General features: G+C 42.3%; 1 long non-coding RNA gene across 1 annotated transcript; it reads left to right on the top strand.

Annotated features, from left to right (window-relative positions):
- The first annotated feature begins 19,513 nt into the window (after window positions 1–19,513).
- On the top strand, window positions 19,514–20,983 carry LOC138151807 (uncharacterized). The gene is made up of 2 exons (XR_011165923.1): window positions 19,514–20,013; window positions 20,724–20,983. It is a non-coding gene; the product is annotated as an uncharacterized lncRNA (long non-coding RNA).
- Window positions 20,984–22,260: the final 1,277 nt, after the last annotated feature.

Genomic DNA, 22,260 nt, shown 5'->3' on the forward strand with positions numbered 1-22,260 from the left:
TTGAAAATCCTCTATTTCATTGAACAACCATATTTTCCCCTGAAACATTATATTCAGTTTTGCTGGATAGGTGATTCTTGGTTTTAATTCTAGCTCCTTTGACCTCCGGAATATCATTCCAAGCCCTTCTATCTCTTAATGTAGAAGCTGCTAGATCTTGTGTGATACTGATTGTGTTTCCACATATTCAAATTGTTTCTTCCTGGCTGCTTGTAATATTTTCTCCTTGATCTGGGAACTCTGGAACCTGGCTATAATATTCCTAGGAGTTTTCTTTTTGGGATCTTTTTCAAGAGGTGATCGGTGACTTCTTTAAATTTCTATCTTGCCCTCTGGTTCTAAAATATCAGGGCAATTTTCCTAGAGAATTTCTTAAAGGATGATTTCTAGGTTATTTTTTGATCATGGCTTTCAGGTAGTCTAATAATTTTTTAATTATCTCTCCTGGATCTACTTTACAGCTCAGTGATTTTCCCAATGAGATAGTTCACATTGCCTTCTATTTTTTCATTTGTTTGGATCTGTTTAATAGTATCTTGATTTCTCATAAAGTCATTAGCTTCCATTTGCTCCAATCTAATTCTGAAGGAATTATTTTCTTCAGCAAGCTTTTGAAATTCTTTTTCCATCTGGCAAAATTGGCTTTTTGGGCCTCTTTTGCCATTTGAGTTAGTCTATTTTTTAAGGTGTTATTTTCTTCAGTCAGGTTGTTGACTCTCTTTTTATGATTTCTTGCATCATTCTCATTTATCTTCCCAATTTTTCCTCCACTTCTCTTACTTGGTTTTCAAAATCCTTGTTGGGCTACTCCATGGCCTGTAACCAGTTCATATTTTTCTTGGAAGCTTTTGATGCAGGAGTTCTGACTTCATTGTCTTTCTCCCATTCCATGCTTTGATCTTTTTTGTCCCCCAAAAAGGAATCTAAGGCTTGATTGCTGTGCTTGCTTTGCTTCCTTTGCTTGCTCATGTTGCCACTCAATTACTTGACTTTTGAGCTTTTTGCCACAGTAGAACTTTGCTTCCAGAGAGGAGAGCTTTGTTCCAAATCGCTTGGGTTTTCTCAGCTGCCAGAGCTATTAGTTGGGTGCCCTCTCTGCAGCCCCCACAAGCTCTGGCACCTGGTCACACACACCAGGACCTCCACCCAAGATATCAATCCATATCCAAGCAGGTTAAAGCAAGGGCAATTACACTCTGAATTGTCACTTGGTCCCCCTACAATCTGCAGGCCAGGAGCTCTGAAGCAGCCATATGGAGCAGCTGCAGGGCCGCCATGCCTCTGCCACTTCTTGCCCCAGAGGGTAAGGGGCTGGACCATGCTTCTCTATTCCCCCCATTTCCAACAGAGTTCTACACTGATCTTTTACTTTACCTTTGGTATTTATGGGTCGATAATTCTGGAAACTGCCACAGCTAATGGTGATCCACTCTCCTGAAGTCTGCTCCAGCTGCTGCTGGTCAGGGTCACCCTGAGGCTAAAACCACAGGCTCACTTGGGGCTGGGCTAGTCTCCCAGCATGCTGCGATGGACCCTTTCTGTAGGCCTGCCGAGCTGCCTTCAGCGGGAGATTTGTTTCTCTCTGTCACTTTGTGGGTTCTGTAGCTCTAAAGTTTGCTTAGAGTCATATTTTATAGGTATTTGAGGTGGTTATGGGGTGAGCTCATGGAGTTTTCCCGCTTCTACACCACCATCTTGGCTCTGCCCCTGAAATGCAAACTATTAATAATCAAATGAAAAATCATCCAAATAACTAATAATTAGAAAAATGCAAATTCAAAACTCTGAGGCCCCATTTCACACCCATCAGATTGGCAAGAAGACAAAAGTAGAAAATAACAATCATTTGAGAGATTGTGGAAAATCAAGCGCATGCATCCATTGTTGGTATAGTTATGAATTGGTCCAACCATCCTGGAAAATGATTTGGGACTATATCTAAAGAGTCACTAAACTACACACCTTTTGACCCAGCAATACCTCAAAAAATGAGGCAGCTAATGATATATATACACATGTGTATATACGTATTTACATGTGTGTGTATATATAATTATACATATATGTATGTAATTATATATATTAAGCTTGTCTAAGTCAGTCACTATATGACAGAAACTAGACTAAATGCTGGGACTACAAATATAGAAAAGCAAGATATGATAGAAATAGAGATTTTTTTTAAAACTAAGTTCTAGGTTATGGAGTGGATATATGTGGAGAAATGCAAAGGGGAGCAGATGAGGCAATCACTGCCTGTCTTCAATGAATTTATAATTTAATCTTGTTCAGAAGCCTACAGTGGTTCTCCATTATCTACCCATAAAATGGGGGAGTTAGGACAGATGACCACTAAAGTATCTTCCAACTTTAACTCTATGATCTTCTGATTATTATTGTTAGTAAGAATCCATCACTTTATTCTGACCAGCTCCTTTGACTCATCTGTGCTTGTTATCTTGGGACCTTTTTATCTGGGGATCTCCAAACACAGCATGAGTTCAAGGAAATGAGGTTGGTGGCCTTTGAATCTGTTTCTTATGGTCTGCTGGGCTTTGATGTACAGTCAAACTTCGATTAACCAGAATGCTCAGGAAATGGGTGGTGGCAGTGGATTCTGATGAATTAAGTTTTCTGAGTAATTGAGGGTTTTATTGAAAACGTGCCTTGTTTCAATCTCTGTGGCATAGAAGGCTTAAATTACATTCAACCTGGAAATAAAATCTTTTCTGCAATTTGGTGCTGACCTGCCTTTAGAGTATTATCTCATGTTCTTCTCCACAATTTTTATTCCAGTCAATTTGGATTGCTGAACATACCCCAGGATTCCCCATCTCCCTGCTTTACTGCCTGTTTCTTCTGTCTGGAGTGTCCTTCCATAGAGTTCTGCCTAACCAATTCCTATACCTTCTTTGAGCCCAATTCAAATTCCATTTTCTCTGCAAAAATTCTTCCCAAGCCTGGAATAAGTGTTTTCTCTCCTGATGCTCTGGAATACTTTGTTTTAAGGTATTGCTAAATTTTTGTATTATTTTTCTTTGTATAACTTTATCGTATTTCCCTTATTAGAACAGAGGCTCCTTGAAGGTAGGTAGGGAATGATGCCTGTTCCAGCTTTGCATCTCCTGAAGCACCTAGCACATAACAAGTATTTGATAAATATTTTTTGAATAAACAAATGGATGCATAACAGAAGAGAGAAGAAAAACATTAAATAAAATGATTTAAATGTATGGTTGAGTGTAACCCAAACTCTCAAATAATTAGTTTTCTTCCCTCTGCTTTTTAGAATTGTAGAAGAATTGTACAAATCATAAGAGCACAGCATCAGACTGAGGATTTCCTTAAAATATTAATTTAGTCAATGAGCAAATGTTAAGTGATTACTGTGTTCCAGGCACTGGGAATATAATTATAAGCAAAAAGAAAGATAATCCTTGCCCTTGAGGAGTTTATATACTACTTGAAGATATAAATAGGAGATATATATCCTATATATAAATAAGATATAAAAGGAAGTTGAAAAAGGGGGAAGGGGAAGTCATTCAGCATGAGGACATGATGGATAAGCCCAGGGAACTATAGGTAGGAAATGAAGAGCTGGTTGGTCTGGGTGCCCTCTTTAAATGGAGGCTCTGGAAGGAGTCTTCTAACCTCCAATCAGAGGGAGGGATCCCAGAGGCAGAGGATACTTCCAGGTTCCAGGGTTCACATATGATATATTCTAGCATATATAATGGCATTAACATAATGATATATTAAATGTCAAGGTTTGCAAAATGCTTCCCTCATGACGTCCCTGTGAGGTAGGTTTTATTATGCCCATTTTACAAATGAGAAGACTGAGGTTCAAGGAATTAAGTGGTTTGACTAAGATCACTACATACAGAATCTGGATTTGTACCGAGTCTTCTGATTCTGATTTGGCAGCTAGGTAGTACAGTGGAGAGAGAACTTAGCCTGGAATCAGAGACATTTGAGTTGAAATCCTGCTTCAGACATTTATCAGCTGTGTGACTCTGGGCACTTAATCTGTTTGCCTCAGTTTTGCTATCTGCAAAATGAGGATAATAGCACCTACCTCTAGGGTTATTGTGAGGATCAAAAGAGATGATATTTATAAAGCATTCTCTAAACCTTAAAGCTTTATATAAATGCTGTTACTACTAAAACTACTACTATGATGATGACTACTTCTACTAATTTTTAAGCCCATGGTACTTTCTGCTTCACCCTCATGTTAGCTCTAGTCCCTTGTAAACCCTGACACATGGTTGGTGTAAGGATCAAATGAGATAGTATATGTTAAGTGCTTAAAATAGCACAATGGAGGTGCTTAATAAGTGCTCCCTCCCTCCCTCTCTACTCCCTCCCTTCCTCCTACTTCCCTCCCTCCTTCCCTCCCTCCCTTCCTTCCTTCCTTCCTTCCTTCCTTCCTTCCTTATCTCCCACATCTACATGTACAATGATCATTAATTTCCATGCAGACAGATGAGCTTCAGGTCCTTCGAGACCATCAGTTATCAACTCAATCAAAACACAATGATGTCCACCATTCTCTTCTAACTCCAGAGTGAGGCATCCATTGTTTCAGAAGGGTTTCTCATCATGATTGAAACAAAGCAATTTTTCAGTGAACCCTCAGTTACTCAGAAATTTTAATTCTCCAGAACCCTTTACCACCTCCCCTTTCATAGGTATCCTGGCTAACTGAGGTTTGACTATACATTGAATTACACCAGACCATAGAAAAATAGGTTCAAAATCCACTAACTAAGCTTGCTGAATTAACAATGCCTGGAGATCCCCCAATAAAAGGGTCCCAAAATAGCAAGCACAGATAAAGCCAAGCAGCTGGCCAGGATCAGATGACACACTCTCTTCCACAATAGTAACCACAGATAGGGCCATAGATTTAGAGTTAGAAGGGGTCTTACTGGTCATTTAGTCTGATCCTCCTCTTTTTAAGAACCAGGACACCGAAGCTCAGAGAGATGAGGGGCTTTGTTACACGGCTTGTAGAAGACTTGCATTAATGAAGTTCTTTACAGCATTATCTCATTTGATCCTCACAATAACCCTGAGAAGAGGTACTGTTATCACCATTTTGCATTTGAGGAAATTGAGGCAGAGGTTAGATGACTTGCCTAGGGTTACACAGCTAGTAAGTGTCTAAGGCTAGATTTGAACTCGTCTTCCTGAAAGTAGTCTTGGCGCTCTATCTAGCTACCTCTAGCAGTAAGATATCAAATATTCTTTGTTGTTGTCATTGTTCAGTCATGCAATTCTTCACAATCCCTTTTGGGGTTTTCTTGGCAAAGACACTGGAGTGGTTTGCCATTTCGTTCTCCAGCTCATTTTACAGGTAAGGAAACTGAAGCAAATGGGGTTAAGTGACTTACCCAGGGTTATACAGCTAGTAAGAATCTGAGACCAGATTTGAACTCAGGTCTTCCTGACTCTAAGCCCAGTGCTCTATCTACTATGTCACCTAGCTAAGAGAAGAACAAATGTCCTTATTCTTATTTTATGTATAAAGGAATTGAGGATCAAAGAGATAAAATGATTTGCTTGAAGAAAGGGGGCCAGGACTCAAACCCAGATCTCCTGGAAGGCAGCAAAAACAAGCCCTGACCTGGGAATCAAGCAACCCTGATTCTAGTCTCAGCTATGTCCCTAATTCACCTTGTGACCTTGAGCAAGTTATTTGGAGGCATCACAGTAAAGTGGAAAGACCACTGATTCTTCAGAGAACCACGGTTCAAATCCCACCTCTGGCACTTAGCACCTCTGGGACCCTGCCATTCAAGCTCCTTTGGACTCAGTTTCCTCATTTATAAAATGAGGGAATTGGACTATCTGGCCTCCAAGTCCATCTTTCCAGTTTCAGATCTATAAGCCTATAAATCATTTCCCCTCTTATAGCCTCAGTGTGATCTGTATAATGATGGGGTTAAATTAGATTAGCTCTAAGCTCCCTTCTGGCTCCAACATTCTATGCTCTGCAGTCTAGAAGTTCCACCTCACCACAATATTGAATGAAATCTAAGGCCCACTACTGTCAAATATGGTCTCCTCCCCTGTTAGATGCAGCATATGCAAATGTTTAACACCTTATTCCCCCCTTCTAATAATATAAGGACTGCTTATAGAAGATTGATGCCTCTGGCTTTTTCCATTTTGGGGATGGCTGTCCTTCAGACAAGCCTAGATGATGGAGGCCTGGTCCCAAGAAAGAGTCTTTGAATCTTGGGTCTGCCTCAAGAAAGTGCTCCTGGGAAGAATTCTTTGGGGTTCATTGCCAGGGAGAAGCTATTCCCTGGCCATACTGTCAACAAAAGCTGAATAGAGCACCTGGTTTTCTTCTCTTTCTGATAAGGCCTATCATTGAGGGCTGACACTTGGAAAGTTTCCTGGACTGTGGTCCAGCCCCTACTGTAGCTGATGGGATCCACTTGCATTATCAGCCACACCTTTTTTTTTTTTTTTACCACTTCCCCTTTCATGGGGTTAGAGTTAATCTGAAAGAATGATTTCTAAACAAAAAGGAAGGGCACCCAAAAGATGCTCCCACACACTAAGGCAAGAATAGAACAGAGTAATGGTGGTTCTGTGTATGCACATACATGGGCCCATGTGTGTACATGGCATAGAAATGTACGTATGCGTGCCCAGGTCTTCCTGTCAAGTACAGGTGGCTTTGCATGGTTTTGTCTATGAGATTTGCATTAATCTGTGCCTATATATAGGGTGTCCAAAAGTCCTAGTGCCATTACAAGCTTTAATAGCTTTTGGCAAGCCATTAAAGCTTATTAATAGTTATTAAAGTTTAAAACGGCAATAGGCCTTTTGAGACACTGTGTTTGTGTATATGTTCATGCATACATGCATACACACATACTTGTGTACAAAATCTAACTTTGTATATGTCAGATCTCAGTCCCTGATGGCAAGCATCATAGTAAAGGGAAAAAGCAGTAGACTTGGAGTCAAGGGAGAGCTGAGTTCAAATCCTTCCTCTAATAATAACTGTGGGTAAGATTTTTAATCTCTAATGTCTAATTTTCCTTGTCTGTAAAATTAGAACAATAATAACCATACTGCCTATTTTGAGAGACAGAGAGAGAAAGAAATAGAGAGAGAGAGAGCTGAGCAGGAAGACCTGTGTTCAAATTCTGCCTCTAATATATGCTAGCTGTGTGATCCTGACAAGTTGATTACCTTGTCAGAGCCACAGTAACTCTGCAAGGTGTTAAATTACAGTGGAGTTGATGATCAGCATGAGTGAAGGGAGTTTCCCCACTGGGACTTCCCCCTCCAGGAAACCACAGATCTGGAACAACAATAGTACCTAAATAACAGGGTTGTTGTCAGGTTTAAATGAGATAATGTCCATAAAAGTATTTGTAAACAATGAAATGCCATTGAAATGTCAGCTATTATTTCCAGGATTTGAATATGCTTGAGTCTGCTGGATGAATTCATGTGTTCATGTGTTGTCTGTGGGGTTAACGGAAGTCTTGCTAATGGTGCAGATTTTGTGCTGAGGAAGAGGGCTGGGGCGGAGGCCACTGGACCTACAAGGGCCAGGTGTGCATTGCCCAGTTGGGGTAGATAAGCCATCAGCCACTCCATCACACACCTGTCCTTGGGTCAGAAATAGCTATTCTCCTTTCCTGGGAAAGAGCAGAGACCAGGAAGGGAGAATGGGTGAGGTAGGTCACTTCTCCCACACCTGGGATACCTTACTTGGCAGCCATCCTTCTACTTGCACCAAAAAATTCGCCAAGGCAAAGGATCAAGGGATTTTGGGAGGATGGCAGAACATGTCCCAGAGCTGACAAAATCACAGTCTACCTGGACAGCTCTGGGGTGAGCTCACTGAGAGGGGCCGTCCTTCCTGACTCCCTCTCTTTGGGGTTTTGTCTGTCTTCCCCCTTGGATTATGACTTGCTGGCAGTAGCTAGTTATGTATACGATTACTATTCTCTATTGGCTGATGAGATAAGGTACTCATGTACCTGGGCACGAATACGTACAAGATAAGATACTCCACAAAAAGTACATCCCAGGGCCCCCATAAGTGGGAATTTGTGACAATCTAGACTTGGGCTAAACTAAGCTGGGCTTAAGAATTTTGTTTATTTGGACCAGACCTGTAATTTCGCTGGCATAGAGAGTTATAAAGAAGGAATTTAAATTACCAGTTCAGGCCTGCACCAAGGTAGAGAAAAGCATAAGTCAATCTATGCTAAAATATTGTGTAAATGACTTTAACCTACCTGAGATACCCAGAGACCAGAGGACCAGGAGACAAGGCTCTTTTCAAACTGGTTTCAGATTGGTTTGTACAATAGGAAATTATGCCTCCCTGACCTACTAGAGGGATTTGAGAGGGTGTAAAGCAACAACAAACAAGAGCAGAACAAAAGGAAACCAGGAGATGTAATCAATTTTCTGGAGACTTGCCAAAAGCCTCTAACAGGGTTTGAGCCAAAAGCTTTAACATATATAGATATATTTTGATTTATCAGAGAATTGGGAATTGCTTTAAAGTCAGGAAATAAAAGGAAAGGGAAAACATAGACACTTTTCCGGGATGAAGGAAGGTCAAGTGTCAATGGAGGAAAGTAAACAAAATATTCCACTAGTATACTCATCTTTCAACTTATGGGGAATGACCTTTGGTCAGGAAAGGGTTAAGAAAATTCCCCACCTTTCGATCCCATCTCTCTACTCAAAGATCCTTAGATAAATTTTTTTTTTTTTTTGGAGGCAAGGCAATTGGTGTTAAGTGACTTGCCCAAAGTCACACAGCTAGTAAGTGTCTAAGTGTCTGAGGCTGGATTTGAATTCAGTCCTCCTGACTCCAGGGCCAATGCTCTATTCACTGTGCCACCTAGCTGCCCTGATCCTTAGATACTTTTGTCTTATAGGATTTTGGTTTGGGGCAGGGTAAGTCCCTCTCTCTACAGGCCAAGGGCACAGGGCAGAGTAGTCATTCCTTGTCATAGCAGAATCCTGAGGTTTCAAAAGCCTCAGAAAGACACTGAATAGCAAGAAGGAGGCCTTACCCTGTCTCCTAATAGGTCTTCCATTACCTGACAAGATGACCCTAGGGAGATGGAGCTTTCTCTAGAGAGAGGGGAAAAACATACCCGTTAAGGGCTAGGAACTAGAGACCCCCAAAGGAAAGAGACTTCCCTAAGTCATCCATAGAAACATTTGTGGAGAAGAGCTGAAAAGAGACCTCTGAATAAAATTTAGAATGAGTGCTGCCTCTGGAGTCAGGAGGACCTGGGTTCAAATTCACCTCTGAAGTTTATTACTTGTGTGACCTTGAACAAGACACTTCTCCTCCCTGGGCCTCAGTTTCCCCATCTGTAAAATGAGGAGATTGGACTGAATATCTGCTGAGGTTTCTTTCAACTCTAGCGCTATGATCCTTCAGTCTCTCTAACTCAATTCCCAGAAAGATCTTACTGAAGTCTGCCAAAGAAAGATGACCAAAGGAAGGGAGGGGCCGAAGACTTGAGCCTCTGTAGAGCACTGGGTGCTTTAGGCAAAGCCTAGGGGGACTCACTATACTTCAAATGAATATGCTACTGACTGGTAATAATTTGGGCTCTGGAGAGATATTGGAGGCCCTTGGCTAACCGAATTATTCTCTTGCTCTGAGCCAACTTCCCTATTTGAGTCTGCTAAAGCTGGGGGTGGAAAGCGCCTTCCTGTAATGAAAGGGTTAATCTAACCACTGAAACTCTCAACCAGTCATTCAGAGTCTTTGACACCCAAATTTCAGTGGCTCCCAGGGCATTTTAGGGGCCTTTTCCCCCACTCCCTTTACTCTGCTCCTTCCTCTATCACTGTATTTTTTTCCTCACTTCCCAATTCTATCCCTCCCCTCTTCTCCTTTTCCTGATCCTCTCAGCCTGTTTTATTCCCCTTTCTTATTCTCTTTTGAAATATTTTCTCTTTCATCTTACACATCATGCTCTCTTTCTTTCCCAGGTGCACCCACCCCTGCCTTGGTTTTTCTCCATCATTTTCACTCTCCTTCCTTTCATTTCCTCAGTTATTAGGTGTTCCTGGTTTGTGAGGTTACCAGTGGCTTTGGAGAGGGCTCACAGAGCAACTTGGGAGAACCTTTCTAAATTTGCAATCCCTCCTATTTCTTCAGGCCCAGATGTTGAAGGATAAACCACCTATCCCTTCCAGCTGCCCAGATTGAGTCTGGACACGGGCTCAAAAGACAAGTTCATGTTGGGCAAAGGCATGCAGAAGGTCAATTGCAGTGGGGTCATCCTTTGTGCCCCCTTCATTGCCTAGTTGATGCTAATCTCTACTCGGTGTCTAGACAGCTTCATTGGCCATACTTGCAGGCCAAAAGCCCCTCAGGGACTTCCTTCCCTGACTCATCATTCCCACTCCTCCCACAACTGTCTACAGTGAGGGCCCAGAGTTGCTCCTGTAGGAATCCCTTCTTCTAGCATCCTAGATAGCTTCTGATGTGTATACTTCCAATAAAAGGAAATGGCATTGTGGAGGGAAAGTAGAATTTAAGTCTGAGAGACCTAGATTCAAATCTTGCCCCTGACACTCATTAGCATTGTGACCACGAGCAAAAAACCTAAGCTGTTGTGACTGTCAGATTGGTCATCTGTAAAATCCGAAGAATAATAATAGGTATAGTGCTCACTTCACAGAGATGCTGTGAGGTTCAAATGAGATGATGTTTGTCGAGCCCTTGGTGAACTTTAAAGTACTAAATGTGCCCCTTATTTCTATTGCTGGACAGCAAGTTCTTGCTCCCCAATCTCTGCAGCCAGGCCTTATGGGTCCCCCTTTACCACCTTCCACCTTCCCCTCCAGGGCCTCTCAGCCCCCAATTCCACTCTAAGGAAGGCTAATATTTTCAAACCTTAATTTCAAATCCCCAGGGCCCCTCAAGCCTTTGCCCAGCCTGTTATTTTGCAGAATTTCTCTTACAACCGCCCACTCTCCAGTTCTGCTTATTACTCTTGCCCCTGAGTGGGAGCTGACTCACAAGGGGGGTGTGGGGGGGGAATTTTAAGCTATTTCAAAACCTTTACCAGAAAATTAGGGGTTTCATGTAGTCCTTGTTTATAAAAAGAACCTCCTCAAAAAAGTCACTAAAAATTCACATGTGTATGGAAAGAGTTAATAGGTCGAGTGGTAGGGACCTTCCAAGGCTAGAGAGGAACCAGTCTCCCTACTCACACCTTGTATGTCTTGTTTGAATACGGCAGGTAGTTGCAGAAGTTTGACTAAGATTCATAAAATCCTAGAACTAAAAAGGATCTTAGAGGTTATTTAGCCTAACCTCTTCATTTTACAAATGAGAAAGCTGAGGGGCCCAGATAGATGAAGATCACAGAGCTAGGGGATAGATTAGAGCCCAGGTCTCTGGGCTCCCAGCACACCGTGCTTTCCTCAAGTGCTTGCTGCCTCTCTCTGGTTCATTCCTGGAGGACCCAGAGAGACAGGGTCTCAAGTAAATACAGGTTAGTTTCTCAAAGGGTTTGTGATTTTATCGGAGGTTGGGAAATTGATTTTTTTCAAGAGGATTATCAGAATATCTCTCTATCCTGCCAGGTAAGGGTATAAAGCCTAGCCTCTTCTCTCTGGACCCACACGAGGAGGGATTCAATGAATGAAGAAGGCACTGGAGGTTTGCTCGAGGGTATTGAAATCTAGAGGAAATTGTTTCCCCTCCCCCATTCCCATCAGCTGATTTTGTCTTAATGACTTCTCTTATTTTGACAAAGTAGATTACAACTTTTTTGTCCCCCCCCCCAACTTAAGAATATTCTATTTTTTCTAATTACATGTAAAGATAGCTCTCAGGGCAGCCAGGTGGCTCAGCGAGTAAGAGCACCGGCTCCAGTGTCGGAATGACCGGGGCATCAAATCCGGGCTCAGACACTTAGCACCACACCCAGAAATAACTGGCCGTGTAACCTTGAGCAAGTTACTTAACCCCGATTGCTTTAAAAAAAAAAAAAAAAGATAGCTCTCAACATTTACTTTTATAAGATTTTGAGTTCCAATTCTTTTCTCCCTCCCTCCCTTCCCTCCCCCCTCCCCAAGACAACAAGCATTCTGATATAGGTTATACACATGCAATCATATTAAACATATTTCCACATTAGTCATGTTGTGAAAGAAGAATCAGAACAAAAGGGGAAAAACATGAGAAAGAAAAAAACAAAAAACATGAAAAGAGTATGAATCTGCATTCAGACTCCATATTCTTTCTCTGGATGTGGATAACATTTTCCATCATGAGTCTTTTGGAGTTGTCTTGGATTGTTGTATTGCTGAGAATAGATAAGTCCATCATAGTTGGAGAAGTCCATCTCCATAGTCCATCATCATACAATGTTGCTGTTACCATGTACAATGGTCTCCTGATTCTGCTCACTTCACTCAACTTCAATTCATCCAAGTCTTTTCCAGGTTTTTCTGAAATCCACCTGCTCATCATTTCTTATGCAACAATAGTATTCCATTATATTCATATACCACAACTTGTTCAGCTATTTCCCAATTGATGGGCATCCCTTCAGTTTCCAATTCTTAGCCGCAACAAAAAGAGCTGCTATAAATCTTTTTGTACATGTGGTCCTTTTCCCTTTTCTCTGATCTCTTTGGGAGATAGGCAGTAATGATGCATGAACAGTTTTATAGCCCCTTGGGTACAGTTCTAAATTGCTCTCCAGAATGGTTGGATCACTTCACAACTTCACTAACGATGCATTAGCACTCCAATTTTCCCAAATCTTCCCCAACATTTATCATTTTCTTTTTCTGCCATATTAATCAATCAGATAGGTGGGAGGTGACACCTCAGAATTGTTTTAATTTGCATTTCTCTAATCAGTAATGATTTAGAGCATTTTTTCATATAACTATAGATGTCTGTCTTTAATTTCTTCCTCTGAAAACTCCTGTTCATATCATTTGACCACTTATCAATTAGGGAATGACTTGTCTTCTTATAAATTTGACTCAGTTCTCTAAATATTTTTAAAATGAGGCCTTTATCAGTAAAAAATGTTTCCCAGCTTTCTGCTTTCCTTTTAATTTTGGTTGCGTTGGCTTTGTTTGTGCAAAGGCTTCTTAATTTAATATAATCAAAATTATCCGTTTTGCATTTCATACTGTTCTCCATCCCTTGTTTGGTCATAAATTCTTCCCTTCTCCATAAATCTGACAAACTGTTTCTTGCTCTCCTAATTTGCTTATGGTATCACCCTTTACGTCTAAATCATGTACCCATTTTGACTCTATCTTGGTATACAGTGTAAAATGTTAGTCCCAGGGATTGGGAACCACATGTGGCCTTAAGGTTAAAGGTTTCTCACCCCTGGTCCAGTACATTACAAATTTGATGTAAAGTTATCCATTCTGCTTGCCCCAGGGACCAACATTGTGAGCTATGACACTGATTAGAGCTAGGAAGGACCCTATAGATCATTCAACAGGTCTCAGAGTGAAACCAAAGCCAAGGTATTAAATTCCTGTGAGCTTCTTGAGAGTTCAACCCATTGCTGTGTTTTGTAAATATTCACTGCCACAATAAGCTGAAATCTGGGAGAAAAACCAACCTATTGATATCCTGTATCAGAGAACTGAATCAGTAGACTATAACCTGATTATTGCTACTTAGGATATTGCAAGGTTATCTAGCAAAGGTACTGAGGTTTTGACCGGAATTCAAAACTAGAACTAGTGATGATTTGGAAGCTTAGAGTTAGAAGTGTCCTTAAACATCATCTACTCCAATTCCCAACCTGATACAAGAAATTCTTCCACAACCTCCAGACCATGCTTGAATATTTCTTGTAAGGGGGTGTTCACTCCTTCTCCAAACATACCATTCCATGGTTGGGCAACTCTAATGGCTTGAATATCCTTTCTTATATTGAGCTAGAATTAGCCTCCTCCTTGTATCTTTCATTCATTGGTTTTCATCCTTTCTGCTGGTACTATACAAAATAAATCTAATCCCCCTTCCATGGAATAGTTTTTCAAATATTTGTGCTGTCTAAGCCTTCTCTTCTCCTGCTAAGCATCCTTATTTGTACAAGAAACCAGATAAGAAGTACAGAAAGGGTCTATTCTCATATATATCTTACTTGGGAACACAGCTAAGGAAAGCCACTAGCCACCCATCGTACCCACCCCCTTCCGGTGACACTGCTTTCACCTTGCCCAAATTCTGCCCCACCTGTGGGCTACAGAGTGATCCTGGCTATTGTAATTCTGAATGTGGAACCACAAGTCCCTATTTGTGCCCCCACAGGGAGAGATCCCAAGCAACTTTTGCATAGCAAAATTCAGAAAGTAAATTTTTATGATTTGCAGAGAGGGGAGAGGACAATGGCAATCCTCTCTTTACCACTTTCCTCTTCCACAACCTACTGAACCCTGGTGCATTTGGGGTAAAGGTGGAAGAGGCTACTGACTTCACTGAGATCTAGGACATGGTGGGCTTGGAAGGTTCTCAAATTAGAAAGAATAATCATAAAGTCTTCCAGCCCATATGCTACCTCCACAGATTGATGGATAAGTTTCCAAAGTGAGGGAAGGGCAGGTAGCTCCCAAGCAACAAAGGAAATGAGGTCTCTAGGAAGATCTGAATTTCCTACAGGAAGTATTGATCTGGCAAGTAGACAATTTGAAGCTACAAGCAGCACCAAGCACAACGCCTTGTAAGTTAACAAGCTACATAGATATTTGTTGGATCAGATTGAATTTTCAGAGGACAAATGGGTTTGGAAGCCTCTGCACTTCCTGGAAGGATGTATCAGTAGGGATATAGTGGGTGGGGAGGTAGTCTGGGCAGCTAGGTGTTGAAGTGGATAGAGCACTGGGGCTTGGAATCAGGTTTGGAACTCATCTTCATGAGTTCAAATCCAGGCTCAGACATGTACTAGCTGTGTGACAGCAGGGAAAGTCACTTAACCCTGTTTTCCCAAGTTCCTCATCTGTAAAAAAAAAAAAAAAGAAAAGAAATAAAAGAGAGAGAAGGAAATGGCAAACTACTCCACTATCTTTGTCAAGAAAACCGTAAAAATGGGGTCAAGAAGAGTCTGAAACAACTCAACAACAAAAAGGGGCAATCTCAGAAAAAGAAATTGAATAAACCATAAATGAGCTCCCCAAGAATAAAACCTAGAGCAAAATGAATTTATAGGAAAATCCTATCCAACATTTGAAGAACAGTCAATTTCAATATTACATAAACTGTGCAAAGATAAGAAGAGATTTCACAAATTTCCTTCTGTCATACAAATACAGTCTTAATACCTAAGCCAGGGAGGGTCAGAACAGAGAAAGAAAATTATAGACAAATATCTCTAATGAACAATGATGCCAAAATTTTAAATAAAATATTAGCAAAGAGGCTACATCAAACATTTTAAAAATATCATACACTATCAACAGGTTGGATTTATGCCAGGAGTATAGAATTGGTTCAATATTTGAAAATTATAAATATAATAGACCATAGTACTAATATGACCTATTGGTCTATGGTCTACAGCTAGATCTTATTGACATAATAAGATCACTAAAAATCATGCAATTATATCAATTATAATAAGCTTTTAACAAAATACAATACCCATTTCTAGAGGGATCAAGGAAGGGTTCATGTAAGAGGTGGTGCTCTCATGGAAATGAGGAATTCCTGGAGTCAGAATGGAGGAGGAAGTACATTCTGGACATGGCAGATAGCCTGTGGAAAGGCAAGGAGATCAGAGGTGGAATGTTGCATGTTGGGAGCATCCATGAATAGTTCAGCTGGGTCATGGAGTATTGTGAAGGGAAGTCATTTGTAACAAATTTGGAAAGGTAGGCTGGAGTCAGGTGGTAAAGGGTTTTAAGTGTCAAAAAGAGGAATTTAAAAAGTTTATCTTGTAGGCAAGAGTGAAGTGCTGTAGCCTACAGAGCAGAGACGTGATATAGTTAAGTCAATGCTTTAGGGATATTACTTCGACAGCTATGTGGAGGATGGATAGGAGACAGAAAATCTTGAAAGCACGAAGACCAACAAAGAGGTGGCTGCAAAAATCCCAGCAAGAGGTGGTGAAGGTCTGCACTAGGGTGGGGGCTGTTTGAATGGGAAGAAGGGAACCTCTGAGAAGTTTATGAGGCTGACAATTAAATGGAGACGTGGGTAAAGGAGAATGAGAAGTCAAATGTCAATCAACTCATCAGTGAACAGGTTTTTACTAAGGGTCTGCTATGTGCTAGTCACTATGCTAGGCCCTGGAGACACAAATACAAAGCAGGATGTCTCTGCTTGGGTAATTTGGGTGACTGGAGAGGTGGTGATATCCTTGAAAGAAACAGGAAAGTTAGGAAGAGGGGTGGATTTGGGGTTAAAGATAATCCGTTCTCTCTTGAACATGAGATGCTTAAGGGACACAAAGGTGGAAATATCCAATAGGCAATTTAGAGAGAGGTCAGGGCTGGATATATAGATCAGGAAACCATCTGTAGAGATAATCATTGAATCATGGGAGCTGATGAGGAGGGGGAGGGAGGAGGGGGAGGGCAAGAGATGGATAATGATCTCAGCCAAAGGACCCTGAGGAGTGGTTGGCAAGGAGAAGAGTCATGAGAAAGTGATGTCACAAAAACCCAGAAAAGAGAAAATATCCAGGAGGAGAGAGTGGTCAACATTGCCAAATGCTGCAGAGAGGTCAAGAAGGATGACCCCAAACTTCTCTCATCCCCTCCAGCCTTAGTTTCTCTTCTTCATACTCCAAAAAAAAAGTACTTCATACTCCAAAAATAACTCCCAATAAATATTTCCATAATATCATAGGACACAGAGTTCAAAGGGAGACCTGGGAGAGCTCAACTCTCTCATTTTACTAATGAGGTTCCTAAGGCTACAAAAAGGTGAAACACTGGGCCCCAGGTCACACAGGTTGAAAGTGGCAGGCCCAAGATTCCAACCCAGTTCCTCTAACTCCAAATCCAGCAGCACACTTGCTTCCAGGTCACAGATGGTTCTATGCCCATCTTTAAGGCAGGCTTTTGCCTTGTCTCTTTGACCCTCAGCTGCTTCAGAATTGACTCATTTATTCCTGAAAGTACCTGCTGAGGCATTTGGAAAGGGATGTTTTGACACAATGAAACTCCTTGGGAGTTAGCCCTGCTCCATGGAGGGAAAAAAGCCTTATGGCCTAATCTTAGAAAGCTTCAATGGGTGGGAGCACATGTGGGAGAACCTTGGGGTGAATGAGCCTTAAAATATAAGTTCATTTTACCACAGGGAATACTGAGACATGAGTGGCTTCTCCAGGGCCTCACTTATGGGGAACATAAGAGAGGCTGGTTATGACTCAAGAGACTCTTTATCAATTTTTTTCCATTTAACACGTGCTCAAAGAAGATTTGGTAATGTTAAATCCCTGCCTTCAGGTTCTAGTTTAGTCCATGTGTATTCCTGTATGTAACTATGTGTGCAGATACAAGGCAGCATGAATCTCACTTTTTTTTTGTCTTTTTTTGGGGGAAGGGGGCAATTGGGGTTAAGTGACTTGCCCAAGGTCACACGGCTAGTTTTTGTGTTAAGTGTCTGAGGCCAGATTTGAACTCAGGTCCTCCTGTCTCCAGGGCCATTGCTCTATTCACTACACCACCTAGCCGCCCCATGAATCTCACTTCTTCTATGTACTGTGAGTCCTTACCCGTCACAGCCCCAGTTTCTGCTTCATCCTCTATAAAGCAGAGGGCCGGGTTTGGACTCCATGATTTCTGGAGGTCCTTCCAACTGTTAACCCCATGAGCCTGTGCATTTGTATGTGTGTAAATACCTGTAGGTTCTGTGCATGGATACATGTGTGTGAAGGCTATGAGAATGAAGAGGAAAAAGATAAGTTCAGTCAGGAAAGAGGGATGTAGTTTTTACCATACAAAAAGCAGCTCCATCCCAGCCTCTCCCAGGCTCTAAGCATTTCCAAGTGTGCTATCTATCTCAGGAGTAGGTAGACATGTTTGCTGTATCTCTTGGAGTTTACCCTCTATCCCTTAGACCCCTAATATAGCCACAGTTTGAGAGATTGGAGGTATTGGAAAGTAGGTCTTCAAGGGGAATGTGTGTTCCTAAAATTGAACTAACCCAAAACATCCATCTCTGAAGCTGAAAGCTTCAGTTCTGATATTAATAAGGCCTTAGTGCTCATCTGGGGAGCAGGGCTTAGATCAGTAACAATACCACTTCCACCCCCCACAAAAACCCAGTGTTCCAGTAAAGAAAAGGTTAATTACAGGGTCTTGGGATGAGTCATAAGCCTTCTCCCCCATCCTCTCCCAACCCCAAGTAATTCCCAGGGCTATATTAAAAAAATATTATTTTTAATATCAAAATTAGTTTTCCATATCACCTTCCAGACACTGACCCTTCCCTTTAAAGAAAGAAAAGTAACAAATGACAAGCAGTCATATCTAACAAACAGCATATGCAACATTATGTATCCATAAAGGCCACCACCCTGTTGAGAGAATATATTTCATCTTCTGTTTCCCAGAATCAAAGTGGACATTTATCAGAGTTGGCTATATTTTAATGTCTTTATAGACCTTGTTTTAATCACTATGTATGTTATTCTCTTGGTTCCACTTTCCTTGATTTTTGTCAGTTCACCCAAGACTTCTCAGGTTTCTCTGAATTCCTCATTTCTTACCTGCCTTACTGATTTTGCTGTACCTCACCCCCTCCCTTGGCCAAGCCAAGGTCCTTCCAGATAAGGCCTTTAGGTAAGCAAAGGATAGCACTAATTTGGGACAAGAGTCTCATTGGCAAAACTCTCACAAGGGAAGGGTAGGGATTTTCCCCATGCTGCCCCATGGCTGCCCCAGGCTCAAGAATACTTAGCCACTATGTGCTAGGTGGTACAGTGGATAGCGTTCGAGGCCTGGAGTCAACACGACCCATATTCCTGAGTTCAAATCTCGCCTCAGACACTTACTAGCTGTGTGACCCTGGGCAAGTCAGTGAACCCTGTTTGCCTCAGTTTCCTCATCTGTAAAAAAATGATGTGGAGAAGGAAATGGCAAACCACCCCAGTATCTTTGCCAAGAAAATCCCAAATGGGGTTACAAAGAGTCAGACATGACTGGAACAGCACAACAATAGCATTTAGGATCCTGACATTGCAGCCAGAAGAAGCTGAGGAGGGTATAAGGTCAAGAGTACTGGACTCAGAGTCAGATGGCCTGGATTTGAATTCCAGCTTCTCTGCTTCTCACCTGTGTGACCTTAGGCAAATTAGTTTCTCTGGGCGTCAGTTTCTTCCTCTGAGGAATTGGAATGGTCTCTGAGACCCCTTCCAGTCCCATGATCCCATGATCTAATGAGGAGGAGGTCTAGAAGGCTTCAGAAAAGAAGCTGTGGGTTGACCGCCTTCCCTTCTCCTCCCCCAACCCTTCCTCCCACCTCTCCCCTCTAACCACATCACCATCAAACACCCTGGAGGCCCAAGGATGTACAAGATACAATGTCAGAGGAAAACAACACTGCCAGCCTAAAAGTTTTTAGTCCTTCTGAAAAAGACTCTGGCAGTTTGGGGAATGGGGTGGGGGTGGGGAATTCAAATTAAGTCATTTCCCCTGGGGAATGAACTTTCTTGTAAAACAAGGGGAAAATCAATCTGTTTGGGGCTCGCTTTACTCCCCAGGAGCTACACTGAGGAATTCACTCCCGGCCTCCCGCCTCCCCTCCCTTTCCCCAAAGCGATGTTGCATTTCCAGACAAGATGAGCAGCTGCTGCTGAGCTGTGACAGCTTACTCCCGATGAAGCCCACAGCTGTTTGGATTTCAAGCCTGGAATCTGAGGGAGGTGTTTGGAACACTTGGAGAGCGTTCTGTCTTCACCCTCGCTTGGCCAAGAGGGCTGAGTCCGAAGGAGGCTCAGCAGACCTTTCTTCTCCATCCATTGATACAGTTCAGTTCGATTCAACAAACAGGTATTAAGCCCTGCTTTAATGGATTACATAATCTCTCAGTGCTCTGGGCAACTTTGTAAGTAAATTTCAGAAAAGGGACACATCTGCATTGGTAGAGAGAGTTTCCTCACCTAGAAGTTCCCTCTACCAATGAATTCAGTCCTTATCCCTAACCTGTTACTGGAAGGTCCTGTCCTAAGTTGTGGGTCTCTAAAGACAAAAATCAAAAGTCCCTGATCTCAGAAAGCTCATATTCTCCTCAAGAATATAACGCGTATACAAAGTGAGAATGCCCACAACTGGCAATGGAGGCAATGGGAATCAGGAAAGGCCTCAGGTAGGTTAATGGTTTTATGCTGCAGTCTATTCCTACCAGCCTCTTGTCTGGCTGAAAAGTGATCCTAATGTAAGCCCAGCTATCAGCCCCCTAGCCCCTGATTGGCCTTCCTGGGAAAGTCCTTTTGTCCTCCAGTGCTCCCTGCTCTTCCCTCCCCCATACCTTTACCCCCAAATAAGGTGACCCTAACTGTGATAGGATGGGGGTGTGTGAAGATACTGCAAACTGTAAATCTTGATGAGAAACCTACAAGCCCTTCTGGACCTCCCTAAGAAGGTTTGTTGTTGTTTGTGAGTAGTTTCAGTCTTGTCTGACAATTTGTGACCCCGTTTGGGATTTTCTTGGCAAAGACACTGAAGTGATTTGCTATTTCCTTCTCCAACTCATTTTACAGATGAAGAAACTGAGGCAAACAGAGTTCAGTGACTTATCCAGGGTCACACAGATAGTACGTGTCTGAGGCCAGATTTGAACTCAGGAAGATGAGGATCTTGGCTCTAGGCCTGGCACTCTATCCACTGAATCACCTAGCTGCCAAGGAAGGAAGCTACTGAACTCCAAAGGGAAAGTGAGGTCCAGAGAACATAATCTTAAACAATTATTCCCTCAGGCCTCACTTTCCTTTAATTTTATAAAATAAAGAGTTGAACCAGATGACTTCTTTGGTCCCTCCTGGCTCTAAGATCCTATTAGGCAACATGGTTATTGGGAAAAGTGCTGGATTTGGAGTCATGGGACCTGTGTTCAGATCCTGACTTTTTTTTTTAGGGGGGAGGGCAAGACAATTGGGGTTAAGTGATTTGCTCAAGGTCACACAGTTAGTAAGTGTGTCAATTATCTGGGATCACATTTGAACTCAGGTCCTCCTGATTCCAGGGCTGGTGCTCTATTCACTGCCTCAAACCCTGACTCTTTAACTGCTTGTAATCAAGACAGGTCACTTCCTCGTTTCTAAAATGGAGTGGATTAGAAGACTTCTTCCTGATGTAAGGTCCTAACTCTTAAGGGAAGGGGATGGGCAGACCTCATTCCCCTCCATCCCACTGCACACCCATCTTCACTTTCCAAACCATCAACTATTTCTTTAATCTAGATTCCTCCTCACTTATACCAAAAAGACTGAATCTGAATCTGTCTCTCTTCCCTGGGACAACTAGTTGCCTCAGAACAGGCCTTCTATACCAGTTGTTTGGGGTGGGGGTGGGGGAAGAGGAGAGGGTGTGGTGGGGGAGGTGGAAAGGGGGTGCTGCCCTCCCCCTTCCCTTCTTTTCTCTGGAAAGTCTCCCAGGCCCCCCAGCCCCTCACAACTAACCCTCTCCCTTTCTGATGTAAGCCGATATTTTAATTCTCTTACAAGGAATGGTGTTTAGAGAAATGACTTAACTGGATTACTCATCTTCTGTAATAACTTGGCCCTGCTCCGATGCTATTCCTAGATGTGACGCTGGCTGCTTTGATTCTTTCTCTCTCTCTTTTTTTTTTTAAACCGAGAAATTACAGCCATGTGTATGACTGGCCCAGCCCCACCTCCGTTCCCTGCCACACACCCCAACGCCCTGGAGGCATTCTGGGAAACGTAGTCTGGTCTTTGACAGGTCCTGGCTCAGCTGGCTGGAGCCCATCTGGCCTGGCTGAAGTATACGGATTGTCTGGAAGGCGGGCAAGAGATGGAAGGAAGATGGGAAGGGAGGGCAGTAGGGGAAGGAGCATCAGCTTTAGGGTTGTAGGTCTGCAATTCAAAGCCCAGCTACCCCTACCATGACTTTGGTCAGAGCACTAATTCTTTCTGGGTTTCAGTTTCCTCTTCTTACAGATAAGGAGGTTGTAAGGAATATTCTCTCTGTTTTCTTCCACCTCTAAGTCTATGATTCAATGAGGGTGGCCAGAGACAAATAAAGGGGAATTCTGGGGGGAGGGGTGGAAACCACTAA

The sequence above is a fragment of the Petaurus breviceps genome, unplaced genomic scaffold (genome assembly GCF_028583685.1).
Source record: "Petaurus breviceps papuanus isolate PSGF00001 unplaced genomic scaffold, PetGlider_PUasm1.0 90919, whole genome shotgun sequence".
Taxonomy (NCBI): Eukaryota; Metazoa; Chordata; class Mammalia; order Diprotodontia; family Petauridae; genus Petaurus; species Petaurus breviceps.